Raw genomic sequence first — 9,438 nt, forward strand, 5'->3', positions numbered from 1 at the left:
TCAGAAAGTGTCATTCTTGTATTTTAGTGGCAGTATTGTTATAGGTGGTATGGGTTAAGATGCTAGGGCTAGTCTACTCAGAAAAGAAATTCCATTTGCAGTTTAATAGAGTATAAAGAGACAGGGAAAACACCCTACATAAATACAGATGTCTCCACTTCTGAGGCTTTTCTGTGCTCCTGCTACTTAAACAGGGATCAAGAATCATATTGTTCTGTGGGCTTGCTCTCTGTTTACAAAAACCTCTTTGAAACTTGATGTTGAAACTAGTTTCCTGGATTGGTTATTGAATCCGGTAGGCTGAGGCTGTGCTATGAGTGCTGGGAACTTTTGGCTTTTTTCTTAAAAACAGCAAAGGGTTTGAGATTTGAAAAGCAGCTGTATTTTGCTATCACACAGACTTTATGGAAAGGGCTCGTTTCTCTGCTTCTCTCAATTTCATTCTCTATGTTTGTACTAGAGCATAAAAGGCTCAGTAGAATGTCAGAAAAGCAGGATTTTACATGGCCATAAATGACCAAAGCAAAGCATGAGGATGAGCAAACCAGTTATTTCAAACTCCTGAGTCAGTGGCAATTAAATATCCTACAGTTAAAGTCAATTGTCAGATATGATATAACATATACTGCAGCTTCCTTAACACACACCCAGAAATCCTCTTGTTCTTCCTCACACTGTGCCTGGTCTGTTTAGGCCAGGAGCTGCATGAAGTCTCACACTTCATTCTGGCTATCTGGTTGTGAATGTGAAATCTTTCCTTCTCCTCAAAGCTGCCAAAACAACAGTAGTGTGTTTACAGACTAACTTTTGTGCCAAATCTTTCTGGTTACAGTGAGGAGAGTGCTCCCCTGTTACACCTGCCTGTAGAAATTCAGCAAATAGATCCTGTTTTAATGTTGCCAAATTTAATACTGTTCTTAGCACACTATATGGTCTGTGGTCATTTCCACGTGCACACAGTTGTATCTAGTTTCCTATGCTCGCTGTACATGCAGTAGGACTGCTTAATGACAGACTTGTAGCTTTTATTCCAAATGTTGTGGTTTTCTATTTTTTTGTTTTATTTTAGTTAGACCCCCCCCAAAGTAATTAGCACACCCTGTGGGGCTTTGTGTGGTTTCTATCTGAATACCCATGAGTTAATTAGCTTGTTTGCAGTATCTCATTAATTCGTTTCCAGCTGCAAACTTAATTGCTCTTTTATTGCTGATGAGTAAAATAGCTTTAGGCTCCCAATTAAAATGGGTGTATAAGAGCTGGGCTTTCAGCTTTTAGAAGGGTTGGTGGAATTGCCAGTCTGCATCCCACTGCAGACTGGACTCCTTCATGGCAGCACTTGTTGGAGACAGAGTCTTCCCAATGGCATATTTGGTCTTGGTATTGAATCCATTGCTTAAATGTCAGTTTTCTGCAATAGGAAGAAATTGAAGGGGATTTAGTTGCCCATAAACCTCAGTGTATAGGTGAAACTCAAGAATTAGAACCACTAAGAAAAAGCATGTTACTAACCAGTCAGGTATATAGAAGCAGTAGATACTATTGGTTATAAAATGGTGACTCTACTGAAGCTGCCAGTGTTGGAGGACGGAACTTCTCCCACCACATGTTGAGTGGCATCAGCCAGCAAATCTGTTCTCGTGTTCTGGAGACCTATCAAGCACTTATTCTTGAAATTTCTGCCTCCTGTTATACATAAATGGACTTGCGCTTGTCATTTCATTTTTCTAGGCTTTGATTCCGTCTGAAATTACTATAAATGAAGAATGTGTCTGATATGTTCTGAGATTGCTGAATGGCAAGCATTATAGAAGAGCCAGGACTATTGATGTTGTAAAGAGCAATAGTAAAATTAATTGGAAAAAAAAATAAAGTTACAAAGCTCTCTTTTCTTTTTTCCTTTGAGTGAACATCAAGAATATACAATTTATATTCCCAATGGTGACTAGCTTGCATCTGATGACCTTTACAAAAAATCCATTGCTAGTGTGGAAAATGTACTGAAACAATGTAAGCGTGCTTACTGTAGGCATGTGTGTTGCTTAACACAATAGGGTCCTCAGAGTAACTGAAGTCTCTGGATTCTTCTGCAAGAAGTGATCCCACATGGGAGCTATTGTGATGCTCCCTCTGCTGTCTCCAAAGTTCCCTTAGAAGATTTCATTTGGGCTTTGCACAAACTGGAAAATAAAAAAGAAAGAGACGTCATATTGTGAAGGGTTGGTAGAGCTGAGTTTGAGGGGAAGGTATTTCTGTACTTCAAATGGATGAGAACCAGAATCTTCAGTAAGAAGTCCTGTACCTTCTTACGATATGACTGTAGGTAACAATAAGAGTAAAACTGAGCACTACATATTTAAATTCCATGCTTTTTAAATTGTGAATCTACTTCAGCATCTACTTGAATTTCTGAGTGAAATAAATTTTCTTGAGAAGGAAAAACTATCAAGCTGTGGGTTTTATTTTAGAAAGAGATCCAGAACAACATAATCTAAATTCCACAGTATTTTTAGTACTTTCACAGCTTACTCCTTCCCTCATAAAGTCTGAACTCTTTCTGACTTTGCCTTAATTATGAGTTTAGGAAGAATTTCTCTTTCCAAGAATAGTGAACAGGGGAAAATCCCACTTATTAAGAAAAAATATTAAATTTAACTTTTCTCAAATCTGAGGGTCACAAGATGTCCAAACTATATGACAAAAAATTACAAAACAACAAGAAATTGGTACAGTCTGCTAACAATTTGCTCTGGAATTCTTCATGAGAATTTCAATTGTTGTGCAACATAGGAGATCTAGCAAAGATTGCACTCTTTTTCCTGATGGGCAGAAAGGGGCGGGGGGGGAGGAAGGGAGAAAGCAGCTTCCTTAGGTGATGCTATGGCACAGATGATGATGATGATGTGGCACTTTTGTTCCTGTTTCAGCTGAATGCTAAAACACATGCATGATAAGCACACTTAGAGTTTGCTAATGTAAGCTTTGTTTTGTTACCAATTTTGACTCCAGCCCAGACTGACAAGTTACTGGAGTTTATTATTGGTGCTACAGAGCAGCAGGATGATAGGTTTTTCTGTCTTGGAATCTTATTGCTGCTGACAGTGCCCTTTTAAATAGCAAAGGGGTGTATGTGCTTCAGAAAAAAAGGTGGGCTATGGTTGGTTGTGGAGAGCTGAAATAGTAAAGCCAAGTTTTCAATTTTATAAAATGGGAACTGAAGCAGCAAGACATGAGAAGGGGAAAGAGATGAAAGGCAGCTTACGTGGGAGGCCCAGGGTACATCAGAGACCATGTATGGATCTGAGAAAGCTTGGCTCCTGCCTGTGGCTGTTCATTTCCCCTGGGTCTTCGTGCCCCAGACTTGCGAATTGCTATTCTGGGTGTTGCTGAGAGGAAGTTCTGTTCACAGAAACTCAGTTCTTGGCGTGAACAGCTTATTCCAACCCTGGCATCTTTTTCTGGCCTGTCATCTTTACCCCAGTGCCTAGACAGAGTCTTAGTGAAATCTTTTTGGTCCTATTTGTTGCATCTTGGCTTCCATTCCTCCGTAGACACTGACTTACACTAGGGAATCTCATTAAAAATTCTCTCCATGCAGAAGATTTCTTCTGAGCTTGATCTACAGTGGAATTAGGTGCTGGTGCCCAGATCTATGTCTGCCAGGCTGGTCTGTGGCTGTGGTGGTGGACAAATGTAGCCTGTGAAGGCTTTTGCAAGTGCTTTTCAAGGGTATGGAGAACAAAGATAGCTGTGAGGCTGCCAACCAAGTTCTCACCAAACTGTCCTTGTTGGTCTGGATTCTCTTCTTTCTCAGGAAAATGTTTAGAGTTATTGGGGAAATAGAGCTGATTTCTATTTATTTTTAAGTTGTCACACGTTTAGCTTAACTAATATCGAGTCTTTCATGGGTTATCTCTATTGGCAATGTAGTCTAATATCTTCGTGTTATGATTAGTTTCATAGAGAGTGTACATGAAGGCTAGTTTCTCCTGCTGTGTGAACCCCACTGTGCTCAGGAACAGTGCCTTTTCTCACGGTTCCTTACTGCTTTTTAGTGGAAATGGCGTTTTTCTTTTAGTATTCCTGGACCAGTGCTTCTCTGGCTGTATCTGGTGTGTCCTTGCTGCTGTCTCTCTGTTCCTGTGTGGTATTTTTTGCAGCTTATCTCTTACATGCACACAGTTGTAAGCACTCATTCTCAAACTCTCAAAAAACCCTCAGAGCCACCACAGAGCAGCCCTGCACATCATCTGTGTTTTGAGTGGTGGCTTCCATGGTACAGGTTTGGTTATCTGTCTCTTTTTTTTTTTAATGCTGATTCTGAATGGGAGATTGTAATAGCACCCGTCAGCTTAACAGACAGAGCCAGCAACTGCTTCACTGAAGGGACTCTGGGAGTCCAGATAGGGAGGGCCAAACTGTGGGGAAATTAAACAACAGCATTCATGATATGTCGGATATATGTTATCGTCATACAGTTTAAAGTTTGTGTTCTAGATTTAAACATCACAACTGCCCAAATTCACATGTGCAGTCTCCACACAGCCCACCCGCATATTTACATATGCTATCTGCAGTTTTCTCCAATTAAGAAGATTAAGAGCATGGGGCTCTTCAGAAGCTGGCAAGTAATCTAGACTGAGAAAGATCTGGTCTAAATTCCATCAAAGTTAATAGCTATCTGACAGTAGGCTTCAATAGGAACAGGGCTTATTCCTTCAAGGGGAGAGGCATTAAAAAGGCAGAATGATGGTACAGAGAAACACATCAAAAGGAGGATGTTTGTCACAGTGAAAATATCACATGATATCATTAGTTTGGCAAGTAACAAGAGGGAAAGCTTCCAATGTTTTAACTGTTACGACAATTATTTGTTGCATTATGAGATTAATTCCTCACTTTATGGTAAAATCCATTTCTGAGAAGTGGTGCATCTTGCTGATTTGGACAGATTTGGAGGTGCTGAGATATATTTTTGATCGGTATAAACTTAATCTAGCTTTGCACAGGAGCTTCATGTGGCAGATGAAAATCTGTCTCTTTGCCTTTCAGAGAGAAATTTCAGCAACTGTAATTCATAAAGTCACTTTTTTTTTTTTTTTTTTTTTTTTTGCAGTACGTGAGCCCCAGGCTTACTCTACTACTGTTAAACCAGTATAAAAGTTTCCTAACTGTTGCTCTAATGGAGGCTTTTTGGTTTAAATACTGCACCAGAGAATGTAATTTTCACCACGGTGTGGTGAAGTTACTCAGTATGGTATTTTGCTTTAACAACATGACAAGGCTTATATTTCAAACAGCTTCAGAAAATATATGGACAGTTTTCTCTCATCTTCACTGTTATGACTTCCATACTATTTTATAGTCTAAAATCTGGTAACAGATGTGTACGGTATTAGTATTGGGTCTGGTAGGTGTGAGAACCATCACACTTCACAGACGTGTGAACTCCCCTGTCTCTACTTCACACCTTGCTGCTATCATAAAAAGAGAACAGCCGTTTGCAGAGCTGAGCTGTGTCCTGGCCAAATCCTTTATAGATGGGCCAATTTCCTTCCCAAATGTTTGATCGCAGTGGTGTTGATGTTCTAAAGACACCCTGGCAAACAAACTCTTTTTGCTGGCAGAAAGGATTGGTGTTTAGAGATTTAACTCTGAGTTCACTTTTTCCTAAGAAAACGAGAGGCAGATTTTAAGGAGCAGAAAGCTTCAGACCTTTCATTTTGATCACTCATCCCTCCCTTTTCTTTTTGAAATCCAGAAAGCAAAGGGCTTTGGTGAAATGGGAAATAAAATATTTTCTAACCAGATAATAACAATCAGAAGGCACTTCTGTGCTCTGGTGTTGGCTACAGTTAAATGATAGGTTTCTTTTTTTTTTTTTTTTTTTTTTACCTCCATAATGAATGCTATTTCTTTTTGTTTTACACCTCAAAATAATCATGGGCAATATAAAGCACATGATATTGCAGAAGTTCATGCTGATTTTGCTGGCTGTCTTGGAGCTTGTTTTGTCTTTCATTAAGAACACATCTGATTAAATGCTTGTGATTAGTTAAAATTGAAAATTAATTGTTGCAGTCAACTTTATCCAAGCATGCAAATATTTCTGGGAAACTGACCATAAACTAGGCTGTAAGCAGCAAGAGTCTTGCAGATTGTGTCCCAAGACTAGCTGCTAGGATATAGGAGTATGTTACGCTTTGCTGATATTTAATGCAGTGTCTTTCCTGGGTAGGCACAAAATACTGGGGAGAACTGGCTAGGCAGCTCTAGGGAGACTGGGCCAGAATCCGGGGAAGATCTGGAGAGGAGTTCCAGAGAGTAATTAAGAAAATGTCTGCTCGCCTTCCCCCTTGTGACAGTGCTGGTGGTGGCATTATTTTTTACTTGGGCTTGTCATAGCCATATGTCTTTAGATGGCTTCTCATGCCAAGCCTGCTTGGAGCTGGGAGTGCTGCTCCTACACTGCTGCTTGGCCCCATGTGACGGGTACACCGCACAACCATAACCTCTTCCTCTGGCAAACAGTGTTAAAAATATTGCAAAGAGCCAACTGTGGTCTTTTTTCCTTTCCTCTGAAGACTTTCTCCAAATACCTCGAATTAATTTGCACAGAAACGATAAATCATAGTGCATGCCAGCTGCCTGGGATATTTCTAACATGCTAGACTTAGCAAACTCTGTGCTGGGGTACATGGAGCATGCAATGAAACCTAGTGGGAGAGTTGAAGTTGCTTTTCTGGCTGTTTTCTACTCCTTTTCCATTGCAGACTGGTCAGGCTGGAGATACAATGTGCGTGCATCTCAGCTGCTTCTGTGCCAGCCGCAGACTGGTGAGGTTTTCTTGTGATGCTGCAGCTGAGTCAGTCTAGATGCTTCAGGGATGTGTTCCCTCTTCCTTCCCACAAGTAGCAATGTGTCCCTGCCCCTTTTTTTGCCCAGGAGCACGTGGCTGATTGGTTAGCTCAGTTCATTTCAGGAAAGAAATTATATTTTTGGGGAGTGGGCTGATTTCTTATTTCTTTTCCCTTCCTAAAAGCTGGCTGTGAGAGATCTGCAAACTGGGGAAGCCCCTGCAGAGAAGCAGGAGGAGGGGCCAGAAAGGGAGGGTTGCCCTGCAGTGAGCAGGAGCTGTTAGAACTGTTCAGCTGTGGCAGCAACCACAGCCCTATTATGCATCACAGGCTGTGGCCTGCTCGGCCTTTTGCCTGCTCTGAATGCTGCTGAGTGCAGACAGAGCTGCATGAGTGCACTGCCAGGAGGAAATCTGCTGCTATGCACAAGTTAAGACTAGTTAATTATCTCTTAATTTCAATGAATAGCTTTTACAGTTTCCTTACTGTAGATCTTCCCTTTTTATTTAGCAAAAAAAAAAAAAAAAAAAAAATCTTAAAAAATATAAATCTTAATAGACAAAAACTTTGCTTAGTGACTAGTACCACTAAATTCTTTCGGTATTTCTTTGCTTATAAAAACAAGTCTTTGCCAATTTTTTTTAAGCCTTGTAAGCCTTGTTTTTTAAGCCTTGTGAAGGTTTCCAGCTCAGAAAGCTATATTTTGACAGTTGTGAGCAATGTTATCTCCCATGGGCTGGGAAATGGGGAAGCCAGCCCTTGGGTTGTGAGGAGGTATCTGTAGAAATAACTCCATCTTGCAGGGAGAAGTGGGGATCTGCTTGCAGGGCCTTCTGATGCTTTGAGTGGAGGAGGCAGTCCCTCATGTATGTAGTAACACAGGTGGTCAAATGGCTAGAGAGCTCTCTAATGACTCCCAAAATGTAGTGTGCAGTTCTGCAGCAGGCTGGGTTTGGGCTGAGCTGCTGGAGCAGGGCAGGTAGCAGCATGGCCCTGGGCTGCCAGGACCCAGTGAGGAGTCGGTGCTTGGGTAGTGCCTAAGGAAAAGGGATGATGCAGAGCACTGGGCTTGTTGGAGGGTGGTTTTTGCACTTATCATTTGACAGAAAGGCATCAGGGCTCATATAAGCAACAGCTTTCAACACTGATGCCTTTAATGGGACTGTGCTGGTAATAAGTTATAGCAGTGAGCTTGGTAGCAGAGTCTAGGCTTCAAATGCTTGCCTTATGACCAATAGGAGAAGCTTCCCCAAACCTAGCATGGCAAGGGACAGGATTTCTATCTCTTTGCCTCACAGAGCTATTTGTAAGATGGCATAGCAGTGCATAGGTCTGCTGCAAAGCTGAGTACTGGCAGCGTATGTAGAAATATTCTTTATGTATATTTTTTCCTTTTAACATTTTAATTTGGCCTCCAGTATGGGTGTGGACTGACTGGCTGCTTATAGGAAGAAAAAAACTTGCCTGGGCCTATTCTGTAGGCAGAAAACATCTCATCTTCAGCCTTCTGTGAAGAGACTTAAATGAAGCAGATGACAGGAGCTTGTTTCGCTCAATACTAATCGCACTAATGTAATACGTATTTGCTTTTCTCAGTTATGGGCCTGAAATAGGAGGCTCTGAACAAAAGGTTTTTCCCTTCTCCCTGACAATCTTATTTTAGTGCTGCCTGCTATTTGTATGAGAGGGAAGGGGAAAAGCAGGAATGATAGCATGTAGAGTTGAGGAAATTCAGCAGAACTGCAGTTGCAGGCTGCTGTGTGCTAGGAAGCACAAGCTCATGGCTGTGTCTACAGGGCCTCTTTTGCTGGTGATGGTGGGGTGTGTGTGTGTGTGTGTGTGTGTGTGTGTGTTTGGTGTTTAGGTCTGACCTCTCCTGACCAGCACTGAAGATTCAGTGGCATCTGGGGTACAGTCAGGAAAATCGGGGGTTAAGTAGGATGGTCAGCACCCGTACAATATGGTTGCAGCCTCAAGTACCTCTGCTGCTTATGGTCAGGCTGTAGTTTTTCTTAGAGGAGTGCCAGGGTCTTTTCTAGTGTTAAGTACTGTGAGAGTTGTTCATCAAATGGGTGGGAAAAGGGAAGTTTGCCCAGCGCCTGCTGAAAGTGTGGGGTGCCTGGAGCATGGGATGTTGGCAAACAGGATGGCTGTTTGGTGGGAAGGTGATGGCCTAGTCTCTGCATGTCCCCAGTGGAGCTTTGCAGCAGCCTTGAGATGAAGGGGCCTCAAGGTCAGAAAATGGCAGCAATTGACTGTACAGTCAATGTATCAGTTGTGTTGCTTTTGAATAGGTGAACTGCATTGATGAACTTTGACTGGTGTTTGGAGGTATGTGTCTGACCAGCTGGATATTTAATTGGACTAACTGTTACACGAGAAAAGAATACCAAGCTCCAGTAAAGTCTGCAGAATCTTAGTGGCTTAATGGATTGTGCCTTCTTTAGGCCAAGATATTTTCTCTACAAACATCTTAGAATTTGGGCAGTGGACAGGAGGGCAATTGGCCAGCCCTGCTTCCTTTTCTTGTGACTAATTTTGGTCAATAGAAGTCTTGTTATTTTCAGAAATGATCTTAAAACCA

General features: G+C 41.6%; 1 long non-coding RNA gene across 1 annotated transcript in view; it reads right to left on the bottom strand.

The window, feature by feature from the left end:
• Positions 1–1,212: 1,212 nt before the first annotated feature.
• The window catches only part of LOC122159414, a 25,597-nt gene continuing 17,371 nt past the window's right edge, over positions 1,213–9,438 (bottom strand). Inside the window, exons 3-4 of the long non-coding RNA XR_006168521.1 lie at positions 2,022–2,177; positions 1,213–1,408 (exon numbers count right to left, since the gene is read on the bottom strand). This is a non-coding gene — a long non-coding RNA (uncharacterized LOC122159414). The remainder of the gene's footprint in view (positions 1,409–2,021; positions 2,178–9,438) is intronic.

This window comes from Centrocercus urophasianus, unplaced genomic scaffold (genome assembly GCF_019232065.1).
Source record: "Centrocercus urophasianus isolate 14NV4802_14NV808 unplaced genomic scaffold, USGS_Curo_1.0 seq_10, whole genome shotgun sequence".
In the NCBI taxonomy this organism is placed as follows: domain Eukaryota; kingdom Metazoa; phylum Chordata; class Aves; order Galliformes; family Phasianidae; genus Centrocercus; species Centrocercus urophasianus.